Source organism: Tamandua tetradactyla, chromosome 9 (assembly GCF_023851605.1).
Source record: "Tamandua tetradactyla isolate mTamTet1 chromosome 9, mTamTet1.pri, whole genome shotgun sequence".
Taxonomy (NCBI): domain Eukaryota; kingdom Metazoa; phylum Chordata; class Mammalia; order Pilosa; family Myrmecophagidae; genus Tamandua; species Tamandua tetradactyla.
In genome coordinates, this window is record NC_135335.1 from 37,819,051 (window position 1) to 37,832,687 (window position 13,637).

Genomic DNA, 13,637 nt, shown 5'->3' on the forward strand with positions numbered 1-13,637 from the left:
CTGACTACCAAAGCCTAACAAGTAATGGAAAGGAAAATCTCCAGCAAATCTCACTCACAAACTCAGAGATAAAATTCCTGAACAAAAATGTTAGCCAATATGATCTGGTAATCATATTACCAGATGCTGCAGGACAACCAAACTGGGTTTATTCCAGAAATGGAAGAAAACAATAAAATTCATCATGTTAAGACACCAAAAAGGAAAATCACAGGATTATCTGAGAAGGTACAGAAAAAGCATCTGTTAAAATTCAATTTCCATATATGACGAAAAAGAAAAGAAACAACAAACTGTGACTAGAAAGGCATTTCTTAATCTGGTAAACAGTATCTACCAAAAATCTAAACTAAGTATATATTACAGTCAAATGTAGAAATCTTCTCCTTCTGGAGCTGCAAAAGACAAGCCACACAATCACTTCTTCAATGCACCACTGTAGTGAGATCCTAGCCAGGGCAAGAAGGCAAGAAAGCAAGGCGGAGAAGAAGGAAGGAAAGGGTTGGAAAAGAAGAAATGAAACTGCCATTTGCACCCGCTACAATTTTAGACACAGGATTTCCAAAATGAACTACAAGTAAACATTTTTCAATGAGTAAAAAAGCAAGGTTTGAGCAAGGTTTATGGGCACAAAATCACTAAGCAGAATGCAGACACATTTCTCCAAAAAGTAGACAACAGAGCATTAAGTTTAAATACACACAGACACACACACATGCCATTTCTAATAGCACACTAAAATACAAAATAAACTTTTTCATATGCCTAGAATATGTTTAACAAAAGACATGCAAGACCTCCAAGGGAAAACTATGAAACCGTATTCTGAGATGTTAAAGAGACACTAAATATGAAGAGGGTTACCATGTTCATGGAAAACTCAACACAGCACCTGCCATCCTTTAGAAGGCAACAGAGGGCTCAGTGATAAGAGCTGGACCTTGGCAATCAGAGCAATCTAGGCTCATGTTTACCGTCTGCTGCTTCTAAATTGTGTGGCTCTGGGCATTCCAACGACCCTCTTCCAGCCTCAGTTTCCCCACCTGTGAAACAAGTGGAGCCATTCCTCTGTTTGGAGTTCTTCGGAATCAGTGGTTAAGAGAGCACTTTGTAGAGAGCTGTGCAAATGCATGTGTGATGGTTTGGAAATGTACGTACCCCAGAAAAGCGTGTTCTTAAAGTCAATCCACTCCTGTGGGTGAGAACCCATTGTAAGGAGGACCTTTTGATGAGGTGACTTCAGTTAAGGCATGGCTCATCTCAATCAGGATGAGTCTGAATCCTATTACTGGGATCCTTTATAAGTGGAATGAAATTCAGATAGAGAGAGAGAAAGCCACGGGAAGCTAGAAGTTGAGACAGAACCCGGAAGAGAAGGAAGAGTCCAGGAGACACCACGTGCCATGTGACAGAGGGACCAAGGATCACCAGCAGTCAGCCCCAGAACATGGAGGTCTTCAAGAATAAAGCATCACCTTGATGATGCCTTGATCCGGACATTTTCCTAGCCTTAAAAACATGAATGAATAAATGCCCATGGTTTAAGCCAACACATTTCATCTGTTTTAAGCAGCCAAGGAACCTAAAATATCACGGCATTCTTATGACTAGTATTATTGACCCTTGCTCGGTCTACAGAGGAGGAAAAAGTTAACCAGATAACCAGTCCAAGATAACCAGAAGTCAGCTCTGTCCTTGTTTCTGCCCATGAGTTTGCCATCAACAGCATTGCTGAGTGCTTCTTTGGCGCATAACCTTTCCTCATTCAATCCTTCCAACAACCTGTAAGGCAGGCGCTTTATTAGTCCATTGTAGAGATGAGAAAACTGAGGCTTAGTAAAGCAACTCATCGTTGGCATATTTACTCATTCATTAGGCATTCATGAGTGCCTGCTGTGTGCCAGAAATACCCTGGCAAATGAGATAAACATGATTTGGGCTGCAATAGAGCTGATATTTCAGTGGGGAAGACAGATCAAAAAAACAAAAAGCATACCCACATTTTCACAGCCAACACATTGGCAGAGCCAAGATTCAAACTCGGGTCTGTAAGACAGCAGAGTCCATGCTTCTAAACACAATCTGGGGTGCCCCTTCAACTTCTTCTGCTCCCCACCCTCTGCTCTATGGTTTCTATCCCATAGTCCATCAGCAGTGCCAAGTTCCAATGGGCCTCGCCATCCGAGCTGCCACACACACTGAGAGCTGTCAGCATCCATCCCAAGGCAGAGGATTCCAGGCATGTGATGCCTGTGCACTGGAAATCACGGCCCAGAGGATGGGCGCATAGAAGAGGCGGGGCCACCTGCCCCCACCCCCACCCTGCCTCTGACAGCATCAGCAGCTTTGTTCCCGATGAGTGTGTGTCTGAGTCCTCTGCCACCATTAATGGCAGAAGTGAGTCACTTATAAACAAGATAGGAAGCCTTATTATAATTACCTCCCCAGACTCAGAAATGCTCAGCCTCGCTGTGAAAAGGAGGGCAGCAGGTGACCAGAACGTGGATAATCTTCTGCCAGGTACGGCCTTTCCGACAAAACGTCTTAGATGAGGATCACTTAGAGTTGATGCCTGGCCTGAATGCTAAGGAGAATGACTTACAATTGCCTGTAATTCTTTGTCATTTTTACCATCTGATTTTCTTCTTCTTTTCCATCCTGGCATTAATCCTGAGACACAGCCACTGACTAATATGATCAACGGCCATTCTATAGATGAGGAAACTGCTGCCCCAGGTCACCAGCTCTAAGGGCCAGGGCTGGGATTTGAACCCAGCTCTCCCGAGCATTTTTTTTTTTTAACTCCATCATGCTGTCTTTCCGGGGAAGAAGAAAAAGTTCAGACCTGGAGCTGTGTCCTCCCCACCTGAAAACAGGGGCACAAAATGGGCAGCCAGGGAGCTGTGTTTCTGGTGATCTCTTTGCTCTGATGGGAACAGAGCGGCTGTGGCCAGATTGTGTGAACTGAACTTCACGCCATGTCTTCTGCCATCGCGTGTCCCCCAAGAGGCCCAGACTTGTCTCTCGAGGACCCCAGAAGTGACCAAACAGCGGGAACTGGGGCTAAAAGACAGGCTGCACAACATGGGATTTTACAGAAGGACAAACCAGGAATCTGCCAACTCCCATCCCCCATCTACTTGAACACTGTCCTGAACTCATGAACCTCTGAAACAAGGCAGAACACAAAGTCTGAGCTGCAGCGAGCAGGAGCACGTTTAGCCATGGAAGCAAAACCATGATAACCACCAGCGTTTCCTGAGTACCTAGTAGAAGGCCAAAGGGCTAAATAAATCTACACTAAGGCTGCAGGTTCTAGACTACTTAAAGCCTGAGACCCCATTAAGACCCTGAGACACACATTCTGTCTAAAGCTAGGCCTGCCAGGTTAGAATAAATATTCCCACTTTTCAGAAGAGAAAGCGTGAGGCTTGAAGAAGCTGACCATGTTTCAGGTGGCTGAGATGGGATACAAAGCCGGGCCTGTTTGATTTTAATAACAACAATAATCACTACCAACATTTAAATAGCATTTTAATGGACTGGACAGCCAAGTACATAGTCTAAACGCTTTATGCACATGAAACCACTCAAAGTTCTCATCAACCCAGAGAGGGAGGTGCTGTGTGGACCTCCACTCTATTAATGGGGAAACTGAGGAACAAGAACGTGTAGCAACTTGCCCAAGGCCGCAGAGCCCACAGTGACAGCATTATGACTTAACCCAAGCAGGTCAACTTCAGAATTTATCTTTTTGTGATGTTAACTCTGCAGAGGCTACAGTATTTCCATCAAACACTCCTTGATTGGGAAATGGAAAGTTCAAACCCAGAACTCTGTCCGAGGGAAGGAGTCTAAGATACAAGCTCCCTCTCCTTTGGACGCTCAGCTGAGGATGGGGAGGAACCACTCCCAGATTCTTCTTGGTCATGGGGTCCCTTGGTTGACAGCTCCAGCCTCTACCCAGCTCTAAAATCAGGAACAGGCACAGCCTGGTCATCTCCTGCCTTCACAGGACTTTCTGTCATGTTCGAAAATGTTACCCCTTCAGCCCCCCTACTGACTTCCGTCTCCATCGGGGGACACACCTCCTGAGAGAGCCAGGCAACCTGGGCTTGCCTGTGAGGTTTCAGCAAGCTCTGAATCACATTAGGATACGTATATAGAGTTGTCAGGACTGGTGAGTGATAACCTGCTGAGCAGCAGGCCTCCTGCAGATGCCCCACAGAAAGAAAGGAGAGCAGTGCTGGGTCTATAGGGACCCTGGTACCTATTGTTCCCTCTATTCTTCACCTTTGCTGCGGTCACCCATAAACTCAGAGGGACCTAAGGTCCCACCTGCCACCTTGGGTTTCATTAATAAGCTGGAAGGAGGCAGGCAAGACCTGATGCCACAGATCAGCTGGGCAACCTCAGGCAAGTTATTAACCTCTCTGGGCCTCAATGGGCTATCTGTTCAATGGGGGTAGTAATAATAGTAGGTACCTTGCAAGCTGCTGTGAGAAATGAGGCAACGCACAATAGCGCTCTCTGACCGTGTCTCCCCTTTTCCTTTCCCTCTCTCTAGCTAACTCACGGCTGCTTCCAGAATAAAGCCAAAAGTGGGGAATTCAAGCCCCTGCCTATCAGACCCCAACTCCCCTTTCCTTCCTGCTCTGGAGACAGACCTCATTTATGCTCCAACCACAGGGCCCCACCTTCCGTCATAGGACGAGTTTCCCAAGTACTTGCGGCTCCCCCAGGTCTCGCGGCGCAGTGCCTTCCCGTTGCGCTCTGCGGTCGGAGCCCCCTGCCGGAGGATAGCGAACCAACCCGGAGCACCTCTGCTCTCCAAGCTCCCAGGAAGAGCGGACACTTCAAATCGCAGCTCAGGGACAGGATCTTTTTCTTGGGGAAGGGGTTTCCCGGGAAAGGGAAAGGTGGCGACCGTGCAGAACCGCTGCGCTCTAGCTCCTATGCCTTTCAGAAAAACCTAAAGCAAATTCCAGAATTTGGTACCTTCTCACCCTGGCCCTGAAAGCACAGCCTTGATGGGTTTCTGCCACCATAACCCACCAGCTGGACTTCATGTCCACCCATTTCTCTGAAAGATCGTACTATAGAGAGTAGGCGGTGCACGGCGGCCGGGGCTGCACGAGGCTGGCGGACGGTGGTCCTGACGCTCCCCACGCTTCCATAGACCCCCGGTGACTTTGAACTTAGGGTTTGTCAGGCCGACTCTGGCTCCAAACCCTGGCTCTGCCCTTACTCGCTGGTGCGCCTGGCCACAACTTTCCTTCTCCAACTCTCAATTTCCTCTTCTGTAAAATGGGTAGAGCAATGGCCGTTCCATCTAGTTACGGGGAGATCATGGATGCCCAACGCCTGGCACGGAGAACACACTCAACACATGGGCTGGGACTGCCGTAAACATTAAACTCCGACCGTGGAGGCAGCTCTCGGAACACAGGGGGCTTACCCTCTCCCCGCCCAAGCCCGGAGGCAGACCCTCGGGCCGCGCGCCCCGGCAGAGCCACAGGTGTCGGCGCGCTAGGGCGCGGGGGGCGAGCCCGCTCTTGGACCCTATCCGAGCCACCCGCGTCCCCAGGGGTCTCCCAGCGCGCAGACCCACGCGGGTATCTCTCGGGGTCTCCGCCGTCCCGCGGGGATAAGGCGACTCAAGCGCCTGCCGGCGCCCTGCCCGAGCTCCGCCCCGACTCACCAGAGCTGGTTCCCGGGAAAGTTTGGTGGCGCGGCGGCCGCGGCGGCCCGGCTGATCCGTGTGCGGCGGCGGCACGCCGGGGCCGACTGGGGCGCGGAGGCAGCGGATTGGGGAGGCGGGGAGTCGGGAGGAGGAGCCGCGCCAGAGGGGAGCCACAGAGGGAGGGAGGGCCGGGGCTGGAGCTCCGCGGGCCTGCAGCGCCCGCGCCACCCGCTCCACGCTCCTAGGGCCGCTCCCACGCCGGCAGCGGGTGGGATGGGAGGCTGCCTCCGGCGCGCACTCCTTCTCCCATCTCCCGACCCCAGGGTCGGAGCTGTTCCAGCTGGGCACTCAGCATGATGCGCTGGGTGAGGGGTGGGGGTGGGGGCTCCTGGGGTTTGGAGAGGGAGGGAGGGGTGGGGGTGGGGGCTTCTGGGGTTTGGAGAGGGAGCGAAAGAAGCAGGCTCAGAACATGGGCGACCGTGTCGTCCCTACCCCCCAACACACACTCAATCCCTGCACACGCACACACACCTGAGACAGGCCAGCAGAAAAAGATACGTCAAGATAAAGAGCAAAGAGAGAAATAGTCAGAGATGAGTCAATGCTTGGCAAAGTCAACCAGAGACCGACTGATAGACAAAGACAGGCAGAGATACCACCTTCCCTGCATCCCTGCTAAGACAGGCCAAAATAGAAAAACACAGAAAAAGTCAGAGAGAGAAGATTGACAGATAGGGACCTTACCACTAGAGGCTTCATGGGCAACCTAGAGAGACGTCAAATGTCCAAAATCCCACATCCCTGATGTTTCTCCATAGTCCCTCCTGATGAACTAAGATTCAAAATACGTGTTTCATATCAATAGAATAAAAAGAAAGAAAGAAAGAAACATGATCATCTAGATGCAGGGAAAGCATTTCATAAAATCACAAAACAACCTTTCTTAATAACAACACCGAAGGAATGAGGACTAGAAGGGAACTTCCTAAAGCCCATAAACGAAGGCTTCCAAAGCCCTTTGAAAAATTCACAGCTAACATCGTACTTAAGGATGAAAGACTGTGGATGCTTTCCCCTGAGAGCAAGAACAAAACAAGGATGTCTTCTTTGGCCACTCCTGACTGTCAGGATGGCCAAAGCAATTCTGAAACAGAACAGAGTAAGAGAACTCACTTCTCAATATCAAAGCATCGGTAGTCAAGAGGTACTGGCCATGAGGTTAGACATATAGACCAATGGAATTGATTTCAGCATCTAGAAATAAGCCTATACATCTAGTGATTTTCAACAAGGTGCCAACACTGTTAAAGGGTAGGGGATAGGGAACGTGTCTTTTCAACGAATATGTTGGGACAACTGGATAGCCACATGTAAAAGAATGAAGTTGGACCCTTACCTCACACCACATATGAAAATGAACTCAAGATGGATCAAAGATCTATGTGTAAGAGCTAAAACTATAAAACTCTTACAAGAAAGCATGGGGGTAAATCTTCACGACCTTTGATTTGGCAAAGGGTTCTTAGGCGTTGTGCTGGTTTGAAACTGTTGAATACCCCCAGAAAAACCATGTTCTTTAATCCTCTTTCAACATTGTGGGTGGGATCTTTTTGATTAAGTTCTTTCCATGAAGATATGACCCATCTCATTGTGGGTGGGACCTTTTGCTTAGGTGGCTTCCATGGAGATGTATCTCCACCCATTCAAAGTTGATCACTTACTGGAGCCCTTTAAAAAAGGAACATTTTGGAAAAACTTCAGAGCCGACAGAGCCAACACAAGACCCAAACATTTGGAGATGCAGAAAATAAATGCCCCCAGGGAAGCTGTTTGAAACCAGAAGCCAAAGTCCCCTACAGATGCCAGCCAGGTGCCTTCCCAACTGACGGAAGTGTTCTGGACACATCAATCTTTCTTGAGTCAAGGAATCTTTCTCTGGATGCCTTGGTTTGACATTTTTATGACCTTGGAACTGTAAACTTGCAACTTAATAAATCCCCTTGTTAAAAGCCATTCCATTTCTGGTATATTGCATTCTGGCAGTTTTAACAAACCAAAACACGCATGACACCAAAAGCCCAAGCAATAAAAGAAAAAGCAGAAAAATTAGATGTTGTCAAAATTAAAAACTTGTGTTTCATAAAAAACCATCAAGAAAGTAGGGTTTTTTACAAAAAGAGGGTCCATATAATGGGAGAAAATATTGTAAATTATCTATCTAGTGGGGTATTGGTATCCAGAATAAAGGTGATTTACAACTCAATAATACAAAGACAAATAACCTAATTTAAAAATGGGGATGGATTTCAATAGACATTTTTCCAAAGACAATATGCAAATGGCCAATAAGCACATGAAAAAAATACTCAACATCATTAGTTGTTAAGGAAATGCAAATCAAAACTATGAGATACCATTTCATACCCACCAGCATAAAAAGGCCAGATAATAACAAGTGTTGGCGAGGATGTGCCTCCATTGTCTCATCTGCAAAATGGGACAACAATAGTACTATCCTCATGGAATAGTTGTTGGGAGTACATTAATTAAATTATGTAAAGCTCTCAGAGTCCCCAGCCTAGCCCATGGTTGAGAATGACATCAGGGTCAACTATTATTTTTCTGCTGTTGCCTGTAGAAAACCAAATATTATTCAAAACCCAAAGCCACTCAGCCTGTCTGCAAGGTGGGAACTCGAGGGCTGTTGGTGATCCCAGAGATAGGAGACTTTGCAGTCAGGACAGCAGGCAGGCCATGCTACAACCCCGGGTACAAGCTCTGACCTACATGAATCAAAGGGGCAGGAGATGCCCATTGTCCTTCTGAACAGCCCCCGTACTGAGCCTAACCCCGTAACCAGGATGCACCCCGAGCATAGCCCCCCCTCCCCCCTCCCATTCCCCATGACTCCCCCCGCACCTCCGTATTTTACACTTTACCAGACAAACGTGCCTTTTGGAACTGAATTAGCATCTGGGATAGCAACTGTTAGAAACTCCCAGGAAGAGTTTTCTGCTCCCAGAAGAAACTGAGTGGCCTGTAAGCTACGATATGGAGCACTTGCCAAGCTCTTTGCATAAATGACCTCATAAAACTTCCCAGCAGCTCCAATGGGGGAAAAATCCTCAAGCCCCCGGAGCCAGCAGACAGATGTTCCTGGAGACTGCAAAAGGCTTTCAGGGGTGAGTGAGGAGAAGGGGCTCTCTCCTTTCTGCAACTCAGCAAAGGTCTGCTTATTTGAAATTCCTCTCCAAGGTTTCACTTCCTGGGCTGTTTTAAGGCCCTTTAAGCCCATAGTAGTCAGCATTTTAAGAAAAATCAGCATTTTAGAAACAGCATATCAGACATGATTTGAAGCCCCTGGTCACCACAGTAGATGTTGTTTGGTTGTGGGTTTTGGAACAGATGCATCATGAGTTAACTGCTGGCTATGTCCGGTGTGGGGGTGAGAGTGGGGAGCAGTGGACACAGCTGGTTTTCCAATAATATGCAGGCAACAGCAGAAAAATAATAGTTGACCCTGATGTCATTCTCAACCATGGGCTAGGCTGGGGGTTCTAAGAGCTTTACATAATTTAATTCATCTACTCCTCACAACCATTCCATGAGGATGGTGCTATTGTTGTCCCATTTTGCAGATGAGAAAATGGAGGCACAGAGAGGTGATCAGACCTCTTCAGAGCAGACAGCTAGCAAGTCAACCCATGGTCAGACAGTTAGGAGGTGACTGAAGCAGGTCTGAAAATGGGGTCCATCTGGTTCTCCAGCCTAGCTAACTACTTCCACAGCTTGGAAGAAAACTGGAAAAGGGAATCATTGGAGTCCCTGAGTAGTGATTAGAGCTAAGGAGGGGGAAAAAATTCTCGCTCTGCTACTTGCTTGCTCTGTGTTCACTTTGCTTCTCTGGGCCTCAGTTTCCACACCTGTAAAATGAGGATAATAATAGTACTACCTCATGGAATTGTTGTGAGGAGTAGATGGATTAAATTATGTGAAGCTCTTAGAACACACAGCCTGGCACACAGTGAGAATGACACCAGGGTCAGCCAATGTAATGTTCAGGATTTTAGTGAGGATTTTCTTGGTGGCAGGTGACATAAGCCTAGTTTTAATCAACTTTTTGCCAAAAAGCATTCTTGAACTGAAAAGTCTGGGAGGTAGCACTGGATTCAGACATGATTCATGCCACAGACTCAAAGGAAGTTGCCATGAATCTGTCTTCCCCTGTCTCCTGACTCTGTTTATCTTTGTCTCCATTTCATTAGCAGGCAGGGTCTTTCCACACCATGGCAGAAATGGCCAATTATACAACCTCAAGCAAAGAAACTACCTCCTCTCCCAGTAGCTCTTGGGAAGATCCCACGGTTGACTCCCCTGGCCTGGCTTGAGTCCCATGCCCAGCCCTGAAACCATTACGCGGCTCTGCTTGGCCAAGCCTTGGTGACATGACTACACCTGGTTCCGGGGTGTATTAGTTAGGGTTCTCTGCAGAAGCAGTATCAACAGGGAACACTCGCAAACATAAAGTTTATAAAAGTGTCTCACGTGACCGCGGGAACACAGAGTCCAAAATCCTCAGGGAAGGCTGTGAAGCTGACGATTCCGATGGAGGGTCTGGATGAACTCCATAGGAGAAGCTCACCGGCTGAAACAGGTAGAGCCTGTCTCTTCTGAATCTTCCTTAAAAGGCTTCCCATGATTAGATTAAGCATCACTCATTGCGGAAGACACTCCCCTTTGGCTGATTACAAATGGAATCAGCTGTGGATGCAGCTGACGTGATCATGATCTAATTCTATGAAATGTCCTCATTGCAGCAGACAGGCCAGCACTTGCCCGGGTACCACCACTTGGCCAAGTTGACACATGAACCTGACCATGACACAGGGGGTGGGACCAGCCCCTGCTGAGCCACAAGGACTAGGAGTAGGTGAGGAGTGAGTCGTTAAAATCAGAGTGCTATTAGCAGAATCATGGGTCACTGGTGCTGGGCAGCCACGAGCACAGATGTCCCCTTCCTCACGGGGCAGGTATGAGGACTAAGTAAACTCACGTCTGCAAAGTGCTCAGTGCAGTGCTTGGCTCTGGGAACTCAGTGTCCAGCAACCGAGTCCTTTCCCTTTTCCCCTGTCCTTTGAGAAACAGGAACCATGGCTCACCAACCCCAGATGGGGAAACCAAGGAAGCCCATGGAGGGGAAGGTCTGGCCCAAGGTGACCTAGCTAATCAGTCACAGAACCCAGGCCCCTTGACTCTCTGAAACAAATCCCAGTTAAAATCCTAGCTGATAATTCTCAGGTCTGCCCCTTAACCACAGGAGAGCCGGGAAAATTGCAAGCCCTTAAGACCCAAGGGAAATGAATGCCTCTTATCCTGGGCTCCCAGGAGGTGTAACAAGCTACACGTTGGTAGATCTGGGCAGAGCGCCCAGCCAGACTCCCCACCCATCACATTATGAAGTCAGCCATCTCCTCTGGGGATGACACACTCTGGGTTCCTGAAGATCCGAACGCTCATTTCTCGTGTAGCTGCCCAAAGTCGGCAAGATGGCCCTTCCCTTGTTTTCTTTCCTGCTCAGTGCGTGAGAGCAGAACTGAGCTCTCTTCTCACTTCTGCTGAGAGAAGAAGAGAGCTTCAGGACCACAGGCTGCCAGTGGTGAGGATGTTGTTTAGTGTTCTCCCAAGTGACCCTTTCAACGTGGCCCTGGCTCAGCTCTAAAGTTTCTGGGCTGGAGCAGTGAGTCTGACTTCTAATATTTGGTTGGCCAAGGCATGTGCTGTGAAGCTGATCTATTGAAAGGAAGATGAGCAAGAAGGACAGCTATCCAGCTGCAATGACAAGACCGTGTCCTCTCCTGTTAGTAAGGTATCCTGGTTTGGAAGTGCACACCCCTGGTGGAAGTGTCAATTGACACAACTTTCCTGGAGGGTCATTTGGAACCAACATCTTAAGAACCTTAAAAATGTTCAGTTCTGTCGTTGTACGTTCTAACAATTTTTCCTGAGAAAATAGTCATGGGTGTTACCAAGACATGTACAAAGATGTTCATTGCTGGATGGTGTAAAATAATCCAAATGTCCAGCTATAGGAGAGTGTTAAATAAATGATAACAAAGAATGAACTATTAAACAGTTGTTATGCTCATATAGAGGATATAAAATTGTGGCAATTGATCGTGATAGGATGTTAGGTTAGAAGAGCATGTTATAAAAGACTGGGCATGTATGAGTTCATATTGTGAAAAATTATACATATTTATATGTAAAAAAGCTTAAAGTAGGTATAGCAGAGATAGCTGGGAAGGAGAGGAAAATTTGCTTGTGTTTTAGGTTCTCACTTATCTGTATTTCCTGACATTTCCATATAAATATGTATTACTTTGGTAATTAAAAAACTGTCCAATAATTTTTATTAAAAATTTATATTTGGATTTTTCCTAGAAAAGCAACTTCATTTATTAAAAGACCACAACCGGAGTGAGATTACGTTGATTTCCCTCTCTCTCTCTCTCTCTCTCTCTCTTTAGGAGGTATGGAGAGGAATGGGGAGGTTAAAGTTAGGAGCAGCTGCAGCTGGAGAGCTGTAAAAAGAAGAAATGTTTCCTGGGGAGGCTGATGCCCATGGCCTAATTGCTGTGTGACTCTGGGCAAAACACTCAGTGTCTCTGGCCTCAACTGTCATGTCTATGCAATGACGTATTTGGTTCCGTTATCTCCCTGGAGTTCTTTCCAAGGCTAACATTCTATGTATGGATAAAGTCTGTGAGTTTCAATGGATGTTCATATATGTTGCAGGAGAATATGTAATGATCCAGAAATGTGTTCAGCATAAATCTCTGTGGCCCCCAAGAGTGCTGAAAGTTGTTGTTATCATTACTTTAATTAAAGAAATCGTGGGTTCATAAACAATCAGGAATAAAATAGAGGGTTCTCATATACCACCTTACTGTTGACACCTTGCATTAGGGTGGTATATTTTTTACAATTGATGAAAGCACATTTTTATGATAGTATTATTAATTATAGCCCAGGTTTACCTTAGAGTTCACTGTTTGTGTTGTGCAGCCCCATGGGTTTTTTAAAAAAAATGTTATTCTAGCAACACATATGCAACCTAAAACTCCCCCCTGTGCTGGTTTGAAGTTGCTATGCACCCCAGAAAAGATTGTGTTATTTTAATCCATTCCTAGGGACCGATCTATTGTAGGTGGGATCTTCTGATTAGGTTGTTTCCATTGAGATATGACCATCCAATTCAAGGTGGGTCGTAATGCTTTACGGGATCCTCTTATAAAAGAGGATAAAAGACAGAAACGCAGAAAGAGCTGAGAAAGAAACACCTGCAGAGAGAGCTCTCAGAGGGAGGAAAGCCCTGGAGATGTTAAGAGAGGACTCACAGACACTCAGAGAGAAAACCACTGGAATCAGGAGATGAAAGCAATGAAATCAGAACAAAAGAACCAACAGACCCCAACCATGTGCCTTCCCATATGACAGAGGAACCCTGGGTATCAGCAGCCTTTCTTCAGAGAAGGTATCTTCCTCTTGTTGCCTTAATTTTCATGGCCTTAGACCTGTAAATTTGTAAGCTAATAAATCCCCATTGTAAAAGCCAACCTATTTCCTGTATATTGCATTCAGAAGATTTAGCAAACCAAAACTTCCCCTTTTAACCACATCAAATATATAATTCAGTGCTGTTAATTACATTTACAATGTTGTGCTACCATCACCACTATCCATTACCAAAACTTTTCCATTATCCCAAATAGAAACTCTATAAAATTTAAGCATAATTCTCTATTCCCTAACTCTATTCCATTTCCTGGTAACCTGTTTTCTAGAGTCTGACTGTATGTGTTTGTTGATTATAATTATTTTATGTCAGTAGATCATACAATATTTGTCCTTTTGTGTTTGAATTGTTGCACTCAGCATGTTGTCTTCAAGGTTC

At 46.6% G+C, this 13,637-nt stretch overlaps 1 protein-coding gene across 1 annotated transcript in view; it reads right to left on the bottom strand.

Annotated features, from left to right (window-relative positions):
* HRH1 (histamine receptor H1) overlaps nt 1-5,780 on the bottom strand; it is a 147,696-nt gene extending 141,916 nt beyond the window's left edge. The window contains exon 1 of the mRNA XM_077116545.1: nt 5,702-5,780. The gene's annotated coding sequence lies outside the window, so the exon portion shown is untranslated. The remainder of the gene's footprint in view (nt 1-5,701) is intronic.
* Nucleotides 5,781-13,637: the final 7,857 nt, after the last annotated feature.